Genomic DNA, 14,887 nt, shown 5'->3' with positions numbered 1-14,887 from the left:
AGGGGGCCATGAAATCATTTTTCTTCTTTTAGACCCTTACTGGCCAGCCACACTGGACTATTTGGATGCATGTGATGGAGCATTGTCCTGCATGAAAATCATGGTTTTCTTGAACGATGCCGACTTCTTTCTGTACCACTGTCAGAAAGAAACTGGCAGGAGTTGAGCTTCACTCCATCCTCAACCCAAAAAGGTCCCACAAGTTCATCTTTGATGATACCAGCCCATACCAGTACCCCACCTCCACCTTGCTGGCGGAGTCAGAGTGGAGCTCTCTGCTCTTTACTGATCCAGCCTCGGGCCCCATCCATCTCGCATTTCATCAGCCCATAAAACCTTAGAAAAATCAGTCTTTAGATATTTCTTGGCCCAGTCTTGACATTTTATCTTATGTTTCTTGTTCAAAGGTGGTCGTTTTTTAGCCTTCCTTACCTTGGCCATGTCCCTGAGTATCGCACACCTTGTGCTTTTTGATACTCCAGTAACGTTGCAGCTCTGAAATATGACAAAACTGGTGGCAAATGGCATCTTGGCAGCTTCACGCTTGATTTTCCTCAATTCATGGGCAGTTATTTTGTGCCTTTTTTTTCCCCAACACGTTTCTTGCGACCCTGTTGTCTATTTGCCATGAAACGCTTGATTGTTCGGTGATCACTCTTCAAAAGTTTGGCACTTTCAAGACTGCTGCATCCCTCTACAAGACTTTTCCCTCTGCAAAATTTTTGACTTTTCAGAGTCCGTCAAATCTCTCTTCTGACCAATTTGCCAAAGGAAAGGAAGCAGCCTAATAATTAAGCACACCTTATATAGGGTGTCGATGTCATTAGACCACACCCCTTCTCATTACAGAGATGCACATCACCTGATTTACTTGATTGGTAGTTGGCTTTCAAGCCTATAGATCTTGGAGTAGGACCACATTTATAAAAAGGATGATGTGATCAAAATACTCATTTGCCTAATAATTCTGCACACAGGGTACATATAAATGTTGGTATTAAATAAGTAGTGTTTGTGTTGCTTTAATTTTATTCAAACGAAAATAGTTGTCATATGGAGCCCCTAACGTATTGAGGTATAACAATAATATTTAGATGCTTAAAACATGACTATCATGTACTGTCCTGACTCAGTGTTGGTGAGAGATGCAGGTATGATGTTTGATTGACAGGCGTCTGCGAAGAACAGGACCACGCCCACAAGCCTCACCATCCATTTATCTGAACTTCAGGGGGAGCGCCGGTTTCTTCTCGCTGCTCACAGTTTGGTGTAGTAAATGCACAGCAAGAGGCACATTAACACAACTTTAGTGGATATAGTTGAAGCTCATTCTAATGTATAATTGTGCAAAGTTAGTTTAACTAAGTTATGTTCGGGTTAAAAAACCTCCAGCTGTACGTTAGCTAGCTCATTTGCAGCGTTAGCTAGGTAGCATTAACAGGCGTGAACAGGGCTAGCTAGCTAACTGTTTTCTCAGGTAATTTCGCATAATTACTTCAGATGTTATTTCAGCTTGGATGAAGTTTCTTAAAGCAGTATTTTGTAAGGGTATTAAACAGATTTGAGCTTTGTGGTTTGAGCTTGGCGAACTAAGCGTTGTTTGGTGGCTAATTTAGAATGGTCTGCTGTCTGTGTTCGTTAATGCCCCTGGATGTTTAAAGGAACCGACTCTTTTGAAGTGTAATGTTGATTCATTGGACGCGTGTTCGAACGTCCTGTTCAACCGGGGCGAGATTCGCTAAAACACACCTGGCCGAATAACTGGCTACATGAGTGATGCCATAAGCACTTAGGCTCTTGTACAGTTTCAATGGGTTTTTTAAATGGTGCCGCGGTGATATTGCAACGCCCTCACAGGCGCCTGAATGCAAGTGACCATTTAATTTGAAGCGGTAAAGTCAAATTACAGGCTAGTGTTTAGAAAGCTAGCTTCAGCTAACTAGCTAACTTCAGGCTCATTCACCACAGTAGATTCTGCTGATGAATATAAAGAGGTCATGTCTCTGATGAAACACTGGAAACACTGATAGTACACTGGTTAAGGTCATGTCCTATACCATGTCCCTTGGTTTTTTGATTAATATGGCATGTTATGAACAACTAAATTGCATTATGTCTGGAGTTGTAGACATTAAACTAGACATTAAACTGAGTTTTAAAATAGTTTTGTTGCATTTCAGATGGTGCGGAGAGGAAGTCTGAGGCAGGTTGCCGAAATGACATTTTCAAGATAATCGCTGACTGCAAACCCCTGTTCTGTAATTAACATGTGGAAGACCTCCTTTCATCAGGTTGAAGAATCAGATCACAGTAATTTTGTAAATGTTAATTTAGTCCATAAATATGTGTTGGACATGTGCCGTTAACTAAAAGCAAATGTTCTTTTTAAAGCCCCAGGGTGTCACAGTAACCTGATACCCTCTTGCTTCTTCTCATACCCCAAACACCCAGATAAAAAATAGGAAAGATCAGTGCATCTGAAGGTAAGGACTGTCTGATGAAGTTATAGAGTATGTTCTTTAAACCAGATACCAAATTTGATAAGTTGTTTCCGTTTGTCTGCATTGCAGTATACTAGTATACAAGGTGAATGCATTTTTAGTTATATGTTGTGGTAATTCATTGTGTGCAGTCCACAAAATTTTGACAATTCAGGTAAGTATCGTCAATGTTTTACAAAATATAAACCATTAAAATATACTTGGCCTCATGCTGCGTGATCATATCAGTTTTGGAATAAAAAGTCTAGTAGTGCGACAATCAGAGTGAGCATTTTCAATATTGCCTTTTTTTCCACTAAATAAATCTTTCATTTGTGTTGATTTAAGATGCTACAGGCATTGATGGACAGTTTTCTTGCAATATGGATAGTAGTGTATATAATGTATCCTACTGCAACTTTGTGTAAAATGCCATGGTATCAACACAGCAGTGTCGTTCATAAATAGCAGTATGAAGCATAATATATCAATTCCTGTTAATTTTCTAACCCCACCCCCATGTTCAGTGTGTTGTGGTGTTCATTTACAACTGTTAAATTTAACTGTAACATGTTAAATTTACTCAGATTTGGAGTTGAAAAGGGAACACTGGTGAGCAAGTGTAAGTGTAAATTTAACTGGTGTGATGAGACACACACACTTTTCCCGTGTTAAATTTAACTGTGTCAGTGTTAAATTAATGCTGGTTATTTTGCTGCGAGACGCTCCGCAGCATTCCTTTCTTTACGAGCTCTTGTGGTTTGGCCAGCCTTCGTTTGTTGTGTTCTAATATTATATTGGTAGATAGTGAACCGTAAATTAACTCTGGCACTGCAGACAAGCTTTGGTTTCTTCACAGCGATGTTGGAAAAGGGTTTCTATTTTCAGTTTTAACTTTGTGTCTGCCCAGTGTCAGTTTTATGTTATGTTTGATTGTGTTTCAAGATTGCAGTCCAAATGCGGCTCTTTGTGACCAGGAGTGGCTGTCTTGTGTTAAGTTTTTCGGCATAAGGATTCAACTGAATGCTACCCAAGAAAAACAAAAGCTGATCAAGAAAAGCGGAAACCAAGAAACCAATACTGCAGAGCTGCTATAAACACATGCTGGTGCTGTATGTCTGTTGCACAGTAACAGAGATTACTCTGTGTTCAGGCTGCTGCGTGTGTTTGCATGATGTTTATTTGGCATACTCATAGTAACTAATAGGGCCCTAGTTTCCCAAAAAGTGCTTGGTGTTTTCTGTTAGAGAGATGTTCAAGGTGGTGCTTGCTCTATCATTTAAGAATAATCTTTGTGCCCCCCCCCCAATCTATTTGCACCTGTAAATGGATTGTTACTGATTCCTTTCACAGAAATGTAAAATATACATAATTTTTTTGCATAGACAACTATTTGCTAATATTTTAGATACTAATATATTTTACAATGCTTATCTTAGTTAGTGGTTATCTGTGTGACAAAGTATAATTTTTTCAGTGTCTCGCTGACAGGCCCAGGCCTCCATTCTTTACTCTTGTACCTCAAGAATAACAGTGACTTTGTACATTGATCAGCCATAACATTAAAACTACCTACTTAGTATTGTCTAGGTTCTCCTCATGCCACCAAAACAGCTCTGACCTGGCATGGACTTTTTAAGACTGCTGAAGATGTCCTGTAGTATCTGGCACTTGACCCAGTGAGACATGATCCTGATGCTGGTTCACTGGTTGTCCCTCTTGGAGCCCCCCTATCAGCAATGTACCTAAACCACATTTGCTCCCTGGGCTGTGAGGTGGCTGCCCATCGCTCCAGGTATGTGTGCACATTGTCCTTGGTTGTGTGTGTGTGTTTAATTTCCACAGGGGTTAAAATCTTTTGTGCTGTTCTGCAGTGGCTATAAAGTGTTCTTAAATTGTAAGTATTTGGTTATACAGTAAACTTGTTATAGCTTTTGTCCTATATCAAATGTAGTTGTGTCTGAGGCCTAAAGCAAGGTGTCACCAACCCATGTCTTGCTTTCTGCCGCGTGTATTTGGGATATTGTTGGTGTCTGAGGATGTACTCACCCTAAGCCCAACTCACTGCTTGCCAGAACATACTTCATTATCCAGTCCCAGCAGGCAGAGGGCTCAGTGCCTGCCGTCCCTGAGGCCATTTCACACATGAAGTCTTTTGGCACCCCCACCGCGAAAACTTCTATTAGCTATTTTTAGCCCAACAAAAGCAGCCTTTGTTCTCTTTTATCAGAACCCTCTGGACTCGTTTCACTTTTTTTCCCTTTCTGTCAAGGTCAATATTGGGCACAGACAGCAAAGGAATGTAGTGCTGTGGAGGGATTTTTGTAAGATTGGTTAGTCAAAGTGACCATGAACGTCTGATTGTGTTCCCTAAGGGACAGCATGATTGTGAGAAAACAAGGATGCAGTGGAAGCCAGGGGAATATGTATTCAGTGTGAGCGAGTATGTTATTGGAATAGTAGTCCAGGCCCACAAAACAGTAATGTTATAAGGCATACTGTGCACTGATCTTAATAATGTGATGTTTTGCAGGTTAGTACAGGAAATATTAACAAACTGCACTGTTTTAATAACAGTGAAAAAATAATAATTATAAACAAAGAAAACTGCATAAAAGATTCAATAGACCAATTAATGAGACCAGCATTATTAAGGTCATCATTGAGGCACAATGGAATTTAAACCCATTCATGTTTAAACACAAACATCAGCCACCTCAGCGGTCAGGGAGCAGTTTGGGTTTAGGTGCCTTGCTCAAGGGCACCACAGGCATAAAGGTTATAGGAGGGGTCCTTCACACCTGCTTCACCACTTCTTTCCTGCTTGTTTAAGGAATCAACCCAGAAGCTTTGCACCAACTGGGGTCAGGTAGTTGTAATGCTGTGAAATAAATTTTTTGTTTGTAATTGAGCTGGATAAGTCTAAAGAACCTCCATGTAGTTTAACTGTTCTAAAACAACTGAAAGCGTATCCTAAAGCTTTACTTGAGAGTGCACAGGGCTTTTTGTGAGTCCTTAACTGCAAAATTAACAGTTGCATGCAAAGGTTTGGCCACCCCTGTTCATATTGTTGACTGAAATATAGCATTTCAGTCTCAGTCTGTTTATTTGCTGAATTTGTAAAATTAGTAAAATTGCATTAGCCTTTGTGCAAGCCACATGCGTTTCAGCTTATTTGTTACTAAAAAACAACATTGTAATTTGAACAGGGATGCCCAAACCTTTGCATACGAGTGGCCACTTTTGCTTCAAAGCAGTTCCGGAGTCATTAATCTTAAGATTATTAACTGAATAGTAAGCCTAAGGTTCAAGGGCTTAAGTAAGAATATGAGAGGGAGGACGCCCAAGTACTGCCAGTACATTTTCTGCTAGTAAAACCTTCTTCAGGCATACTTTATTAGCTTTTGTATCTCCTTTACACCTGACAGAGTGTCTTCCATCCCTTCTATGAGTTTATTGCAGCACATTCCTTCAAAAAGACATATAATATTGACTTATTTTGTGTCTTAGGTTTCGTCTCCATTGCTGGGTTCTCTGTAATCAGTTCTGTAATCAGTCAGCTAAAAATCGAACATGCCGCCTGAACAGAGCTTTGAGTTCTTGAAATGAGTGTGCATTTCTGAAGGTTCTCAGCTTTCTGCATATCTATGGCCGCAGACCAACACAAGGCTCTGTGCTTTCTTCACATGTCCTTTCTTATTTCATTTTTTACTGGTTTAAATGAAGTGAGCTAACCTGGTTTAACATTGTTTCACTGCACCTCCACCAGCTGCTCTCATTTGCTCAGGCTTTACCCTTTCTAAGGTAATGTTTTGATGCAGAGCATCTAGGGTGGTACAAAACGCTGTTGACTATCTTTAAAATGTTCATCTTGAGATTAAGCACACAAGCGCAGGCATGCCACAGTCTGCAAGCTCGCTCATAAAAAAGTGGCAGAGTAAACAGACTGTAAGTTCATCTGGCATGTGTGGGTGGAAGTACAGGCCAGTACCATTTGGTGTGCTTTTTGTTGGGCTTGTTTTTTTTATTCATTTTTATTTTTAAATTACATCATTTTGTCTTTACAGTGTAACTTTTATGTTACTTTTATTATCTATTTATACTCTATTGTTTCAAACAATATGTTTTTTGTTTTTCTATGAGATCCCCCTGTGATATTTTTATATACCAAAACAGTTATTATGCATTTGACCCCAGAATTGAGTAGACTAGGCATATCAATGTAAATGTTCTCTGTTCTGTGCTTAACAAAATTGTTCAGACTGTAAAAAGCCTGATAAAGTCAATAGAAATTGGCTGGGCTAAAACTATTAGAATAGTCACATTACATTTTTAGTCATACATAATTTATCACAAAATTTGATTTTAAAACAGTTCATGAGTCTGAGCAGTTTAGTTGCTGTTTATGGATCTAAAACTACCAAATTGTTTTATGCCACACTCCCATGACACGTGGCCACCAAGCGTCTGGAGTGGCTGAAAAGGCTAAAAGCTAACTGTAGGCCAGCTAGAGAAGGTAGCATGGCAGATTGGCTGCTGCGGCTGTCTGTGCTAGGTGACTGCGACGTGCAGAAGTCTCTGGAGTGGCTGAAAATGCTAAAAGTGAAAGGAAGGAAGGAGGGAGGGAGGGGAGGGTATTTTATATTTATTACTAGGTTTAAAGGATGAGCCCACAATAAAAAGGAAAATCAACAGTGTTTTGCATTATAAGGCAAAATGACAGGGTTGTGAGTGTAAATTGTAAAATCTGAGCATGTTTTGCCCCAACCAAAGTCACATACGTAAGCTTAAATATTAGCTTAAATATAATATTAGTTATATTAAATATAACTTAAAATTCTTAAAAAAAAAAAAAAAACAAGCCAATACTGTGAAAATAAAGTCTCATTGCCTGTTAAAAAGGTTCTGCTTGGTGGAAAATCTTTTGTAGATGGTTCTCATATCAAAAAAGAAATGGTTTTGCTATCATTGAGTGTAAGCAACACACTTTAAGCAGCACTTTGTGCTGTGCCTTATTAATGAACACTGTTTCTTTGTACAACGCTGTCTTCATTTGATGCCATTAGAGCAGGACCATGGTCGTGACTCATTCACTGTCTGTGTGAGCTGCGTTCTACAAAGCAGTCGGGGGTGAACATTGAGTCATTTGCCGTCTTGATAACTGCAAACCTCTTCTGTGCCCATTCACCTAAGATGGCTGTTAAAATGAACTGATTATGTGGTACTGCATTTCTAGGCAACGGAGAAGCCTGCTCTTACATCCGCTGCAATCCGCTGTGTGGGTTTAAGACAGCTCTGCTGTTAAATGAATTCTGCCTTTCACTCCTATTCAAGGACACAAGTCTTTCTACAGCACCAAATGGCAGCAGAATTGCAGCAGGGGACGCGAGTGCTAGTATAAAGGCACACTACAGCAGATTTCTACCTATTCTTCAGTATCTGTAGCATATGGTTCAGTACAAGTAGTAGCAGTTTGCTTGTTTGTAGAAAAAACACACTGATCGCAATTAATTTCTATTTTAAGTTGGTTCCAAGTTTTTTTGTTTTAAGGGCACAGTTGGTTGAGCAGTTGCATCTTGTCTCTGTCCGAAATCTGTCAAAGTCTGTTATTTCTTTGTTTCTTTCTTTATTTTATTTAATTTGAAAAGCCCTATTATCTGGACATATGCTGTGAAGCATCCAGGCCAAGTCCTCCAGCCTTCTAAGCAGTTTCTCCTCAAAGGCGGTTCAGGCTGCTGAACAGATCTACCTCACAGTCCTTTCTACAATGCAGACTGAACTGCTTCCTCAGCACTGTTCTTCACTTTTATCCACTGCAGTACATCTACTGCCTGCAGTAATGCTAACAGTGTCACTTTGAATGCATGTAATTTCGGTGTGGCGAGTGTATAAAATGTTTTCTGTGGAATTCCTGCCAAAATTAGTTAGAAGAAAACAGTAGTGTTGTAATGCAGTGTGTTTTGTATAGTTTGGTAGAGTGTTTCCTGGGCTGGAGGCCTGAGTTCATGTTGTGTCACACCCACCCTGTCTGTACTTTGTATAGTGTTTTGAGTACTCGATGTACTCGATTGGACTGGCGATCCACTGATCACACTGAAGATCAGCTGATCGGCCCATCCCTAGTATTTACTGAGGGTTTGGTATCTAGTGGTGTGTTGTGTGCTTCATAGCCTCCTCTGCATGCTTTTACCTGAAGTATGATTCTGTACTCTGATGGACTCCTGCTGATTGCACCCACAGCAGGCTCTATTTTATGCATACAATTATTCTTCTTCAGCTGCTAATATTAGGCCTAATATTTGTTGTGTGTGAATGGCCATATGTTGCCACGGTGGAAGTCATCATGACGCAAGCGAACGATTATAGTGCACATCTATCATTACTGTTCCCCACACATGTACGTCATTAAGGTGAGATGTAAAAGAGGAAGGAAGGCTGTAACCATTGCAACATTGCAAAGGCCAAGAAGCACACTGCTCAACATCTTTCACAGTTAGACAACCACACAATAATAAGCTGGAGTTTCTAAGTGACTGGGCAGATGTCCGTTGCTAGCCTCATGTTATCCTGCATTCTGCTTCGAGCTCTTTCTGCCTGGGTGTCTTTAATTAACACCTGAGTTCTCTCTTCCCCCGGCAGCCATGCTGGAGAGCTGCGGTTGCCAGGAGCTTGAATAGAGGCGGAAACCAATTACTGCAGGAGCCTGAGCCTGTCATTCACCTCACTGCATTTATCATTAGCATTTTACTGTGTGTGTATGTGTGGGAAGTTGTCCTGACTATGTAGGAAATACAAAAAAGCAATGCTTTCCTTAAAGATTAACAAAAAGCAATGTTTTTACAAACATGTTGTGAGAAATGATCCAATAGAAATGACTGGTAATAAAATTTTGTTACAGTAATTTAAATTTTACATGAATGAGTTCTGCTGTAAAGGAACCATTTGCGATATATGTGGTCTTGCTTTGACAGGGATATTAAGTAATACCACTTTACATTGTAGAGGTACTTGAATGTATATATACAGATGTTTTAAACACCTAAGCTCTAAATACCTAATAGTATTGATCTTTGCAGTAAGCTTAAAAGCTCTTGCTTGTAAAAACCTGAGCTCTCATTAAAACAGAAGCAAGTAAACATAAATATGTAAAAGTAACAAGAATTACTGTCATTTTGAAGAAAGCAGTTGGGATCTTTTGAGCTAAAAACAAATCTTGGTTCCAGATTTTCTCACCTGATTAAACATCATTAAGCACTGATTTACCAAATCATGTGCTGAACGATAACTGTTAATACTATACTCCCATTTTAAGCAAATAAAAATGTACTTTATACTATGTACTGTATTTTTTTTCTAATTTTTATTCTAATTTGTGCAGATGGAATGAAAACTTAATGTAATATTTGGTATACACATGTTCTCTCTGGAGAAATTAGCTGATCATTAGTCTTATTTTGCCTTAGAGTGTTTTGCATGAAATTCCAAAACTTCACACACAGATGTTTGATGTTCCCCCATAATCCAGCTCATCCCTGCAGACATAATTGCCTCTCTGTGCAAATCAGCACCTTTTGTTGTGACCCATTTTGGCTGCTTTGTTTCGACATCAACATGGAGCCAAATTAAGGTGCTGTCGCCTGAATACATTCTTGTCATCTAAAGAAAGTAACAGTAATTTCTATGCAAAGCTAGCATAGCACGTACACAAGACACATGCGTGCGAACACAAACACACACACACAGGCTGATCTTCAGCTTCACTGCTGTATTTTTCTCACTGCTTGAACATGTTTGTAGGAGGCAGCTTGTTTCTCAATGTGTCAATATCAAAACTGCTCGCTGTAAATGAGAGAGAGGGGGCGGGGGAGAGAGGGAGGACGGACAAAGGGAAGAATAGGGGTAGAAAATCTGCCATATTCTATCCTGTCTGTCATTACTGTCATTAGAACACCGAATTGGCCTCTGTGTAAAAGCTGCTGCTCTATACACCGTGTGAACATTTCAAGACAAACAAATCAAAAGATTTTTTTGGTATCGTGGACAACTACATACTCGGATCAGCAAACACTTATCGTTAATATTACCAACAATATCAACAATATTAATATTCGACCATTCCGTTTGTATTCAAGACTCCTGAAGGCGTCTTGTGGTATCTAAACATTCTAAAACATTAGCAGCAGATTCTTTAAGTGCTGTAAGGACCACAAGACCTGCCTGATGTTTTAGACATGTTCTGACTCCGTCATCTAGCCATCACAATTTGGTTATGATCCAAGTGACAAGAATATATCCACCCCCTGACAGAAGTCAGTTCTAGATTAGGAAAAGAATGGTTTTCCACGGTCCTAATGTTATGGCTTATTTTTCTATTCGAAAAAAATCTTGGCATGTGGACTTCATTATTTAATATTTTAAAATGTACAGTTCATGCTCCAGTACATATAGCCCATTTAGAGTTTAGTGTTTTTGTGAAGTTACAGAAACTGTACATTTACATGCACATTATCTGCCTGTTTAGCTTATAGCAGTGTAGCTCTGCCCATTCAGATTGAAGTTGTAAGGAGTGTTTAATTGAGACTGTGTTTTGATAAAGGCACAAGACCAGAGCAGCCAATTACAACAAATGACATTTACATATACAGTGGAGGGGGGGGGGGGGGGAGTATTTAGTCAGTCACCAATTGTGCATGTTCTCCCAAAAAATGAGAGGCCTGTAATTGACATCATAGGTAGACCTCAACTATGAGAGACAAAATGAGAAAAGAAATTCTAAAAAATCACATTGTCTGATTTTTAAAGAATTTATTTGCAAATAATGGTGGAGAATAAGTATTTGGTCACCTACAAACAAGCAAGATTTCTGGCTGTAACAGACCTGTAACTTCTTCTTTAAGAGGCTTCTCTGTCCTCCACTCATTACCTGTATTAATGGCACCTGTTTGAACTCGTTAACAGTATAAAAGACACCTGCCCACAACCTCAAACAGTCACACTCCAAACTCCACTATGGTGAAGACCAAAGAGCTGTCGAAGGACACCAGAAACAAAATTGTAGACCTGCACCAGGCTGGGAAGACTGAATCTGCAATAGGCAAGCAGCCTGGTGTGAAGAAATCTACTGTGGGAGCAATAATCAGAAAATGGAAGACCTACAAGACCACTGCTAATCTCCCTCGAGATTTTGAGTGCAAACCTCCTTCCATCAGCATGACAATGATCCCAAGCACACTGCCAGGGCAACCAAGGAGTGGCTTTGTAAGAAGCATTTCAAGGTCCTGGAGTGGCCTAGCCAGTCTCCAGATCCCAACCCCATAGAAAACCTTTGGAGGGAGTTGAAAGTCTGTGTTGCTGCCGACAGCCCCAAAACATCACTGCTCTAGAGGAGATCTGCATGGAGGAATGGGCCAACATACCAGCAACAGTGTGTGCCAACCTTGTGAAGACTTACAGAAAACGTTTGACCTCTGTCATTGCCAACAAAGGATATATAACAAAGTATTAACTTTTGTTATTGACCAAATACTTATTTTCCACCATTATTTGCAAATAAATTCTTTAAAAATCAGACAATGTGATTTTCAGAATTGTATTTCTCATTTTGTCTCTCATAGTTGAGGTTTACCTATGATGTCAATTACAGGCCTCTCTCATCTTTTTAAGTGGGAGAACTTGCACAATTGGTGACTGACTAAATACTTTTTTCCCCACTGTATGAGTCTTAAAGGAAGATATCCTGCTTAATTTGTTGATCAGGTGCATAAACAAGCTGACAGGGCCTCTGAAAACTAGAATAAGGCCTCTTTGGCCAACAGATGTTAAATTTATGAACATTTTTATGTTTAAATATATGCATCTGTAATTGGTCGAACACTACACACTGCTGTACCCTTACAGGCATTTTAATCATTTCATTCTGAACATTTGCCCCTGAATCTCACACATCATTACCTCAAGCCATTCTCCACTCATCTCTCCACACGCAGCTGCTGAATGATTAGCTTGGTTGGTAAATGCTCCTTCATTCTGCGCCACAGACAGAGCATGGTTTATGTCCAGCTGCCCACTGGCTAAATGGACGTGAAGGTCAAGCCGTTAACTTGTGTGACGCAGGGAAGAAGTGTGTTGGAAATACAGATTGTGAATAGAAATATGTGAGCAAAGTCATGACCAAAGAAGAATAGACCGCAATGCTCAAATCAGATACAGGGTGCAGTGATTGGACTGCTCTCTTACAAATAAAGGTTTCTCAAACTGTAAGCACCCAACGTCAACTTCCAGTAGAAATTAAATAATACAGACCCCTAAAGGTTTATTTTATGAAAGAATATATATATATATATATATATATATATATATATATATATATATATATGTGTGTGTGTGTATATATATATATATATATATATATATATATATATATATATATATATATGTATGTGTATGTCCAAATGTTTGTGGACAGTAATTTTAGTAAATACATACAATCAGCTACTTTAGGTTTAACTGGATTGCGGTCTTACCACGATACATAATGTGGTACAATGATACATCTGACATTTATGATTCATTTCAATAATTCCAACAATTTAACACTGTGTGTTTAAGAGAGTGAATGTATGTTTTTAATTATATTTGACAGTTTTTAGGACAAAAGTAAAAAGAACACCTGCTTAGTCATTGTTTCTTCTATAATAATGGTATAAAAACAAAAATACAGCTTTAGCTTCGGCACCCCACCTCATCCCATGATACTGAATGAAGCACCATCATTCCCGAGAACACAGTTCCACTGCTCCACAGCTCACAGTTCTCTGTGTATAAAGTGTACCTGATGGATTGGGTTTTTTTTTTGTTGCTACAAATTTACCAGTTCTCTTCTGCCACATCTATGAATACAAATGGACCACCTTGGAACCAACTCTGAAACTTTATTCCCCTCTGATTCTATGCAGTATTCCATATGTGAACCACCTGATATATTAGCATGTCTGAAATGAGTATGTGTATGCATGCAATTCTATTTAAGTGTAAGTGTGTGTGTGTGTGTTTGCATTCATTCTTCCGTGATCCTTGGGTGTGTGTGAGCCTCTGAGACCCTGCTGTGTGATTTAAAGGTATTTATCCTGCCCCTCTCTGTTCTCTTAGCTCAGTGAGCCACAGAGCGTCATAGGCGACGCAATCAGAGAGTGCAGCAGCCTCTCGACTCCTCCATTCAGTGCAATTCCATTTTTTGAGTGCTCCTTTCTATTGCCGCTGCTACAAAGCATTCCAACTGCAATCAGCTTGAAGTCAAAAAGTGAGCCCATGGCAACAGGAGCTAAGAGAGAAAGCCCTCAGACAGAAGGTATCACACCTCAAAATCAAACATGATTAATTCAAAAACACATTTAATGTTCGAAAGGCACCAGATATGCCTGTTCTCTGAATATTTGGCATGAGAAAACACACTATATATGCTCTCTGTCCAAACAGTATCCAGACACTCCTCCTAACTTGTGAATTCAGCTACTTTAAAGTGCACACATTGCTGACACAGGCATTCAACTGCCCACACACTGCTTGTATAATCTCCATAGAAAAGTACTGTCGATAGAATGGAAAACTCCGGGGGAGTGGCTGGAGTGGTATAAAGCCCCCCAGCACTGGGCTGTGGAGCAGTGGAACTGCATTCTCTGGACTGCAGGAGCTTCATCTAAACCTTTCAGGATGATTTGTGGTTGTGATCCTGAACCAAGAATGCAACATAAGTATCTGGCCTCACTAAAGTGTGTGTGGCTGAATACAATCAAATTCCACCATCTAAAGGCCATTATTGCATTGGTGGGATTTTTGATTGTGGTATAAACAGCTCCTCTTGTGTTTTATAAATATGCATTTTTCTATTTATAATTTCATTGGATGAAGTTGGGCAATGATTGTATCTTAGTGTTACGCTTTACTGAACAAAAAACGCCCCTCTTAACTTTCAATGAATATCTAATAAAAATATTTGATTATATCTGACCTTCTGATCTGATCTATATCTATTTGGAGCATTTCTTCTGGCAAGAAAAGTGTGTGTGACAGGGATGTTATGTTAGACTGAGCCATCATATATTACATAACATAAGAGCTGCTAGCACTCTTGCTCTTAGTCTTTATTTTTGCACAGTCATTGGCAGGGCTCTAATGGAGTGTATAAGGCTAGATTTCATTGACTTGACTCCTTTTAGCTCCATAGATCAATACTGGCTGAAAATAACTTGGAGAGACATGCTGCTAAAGATACAGTTGGTTCAGGTTGCAAAAGTCAGAGGCCTCATTGCCCTTGGATCTTCCGTGCTGAGTAATGGGCTACAGGCCTTCTTCATAGAGGGAAAGCAATACTGACAGAGAGAACCCTGTTAGGAAGACCAGCACCCACC

This window comes from Salminus brasiliensis, chromosome 19, assembly GCF_030463535.1.
Source record: "Salminus brasiliensis chromosome 19, fSalBra1.hap2, whole genome shotgun sequence".
Taxonomy (NCBI): Eukaryota; Metazoa; Chordata; class Actinopteri; order Characiformes; family Bryconidae; genus Salminus; species Salminus brasiliensis.
This window is presented reverse-complemented; position numbering follows the sequence as displayed.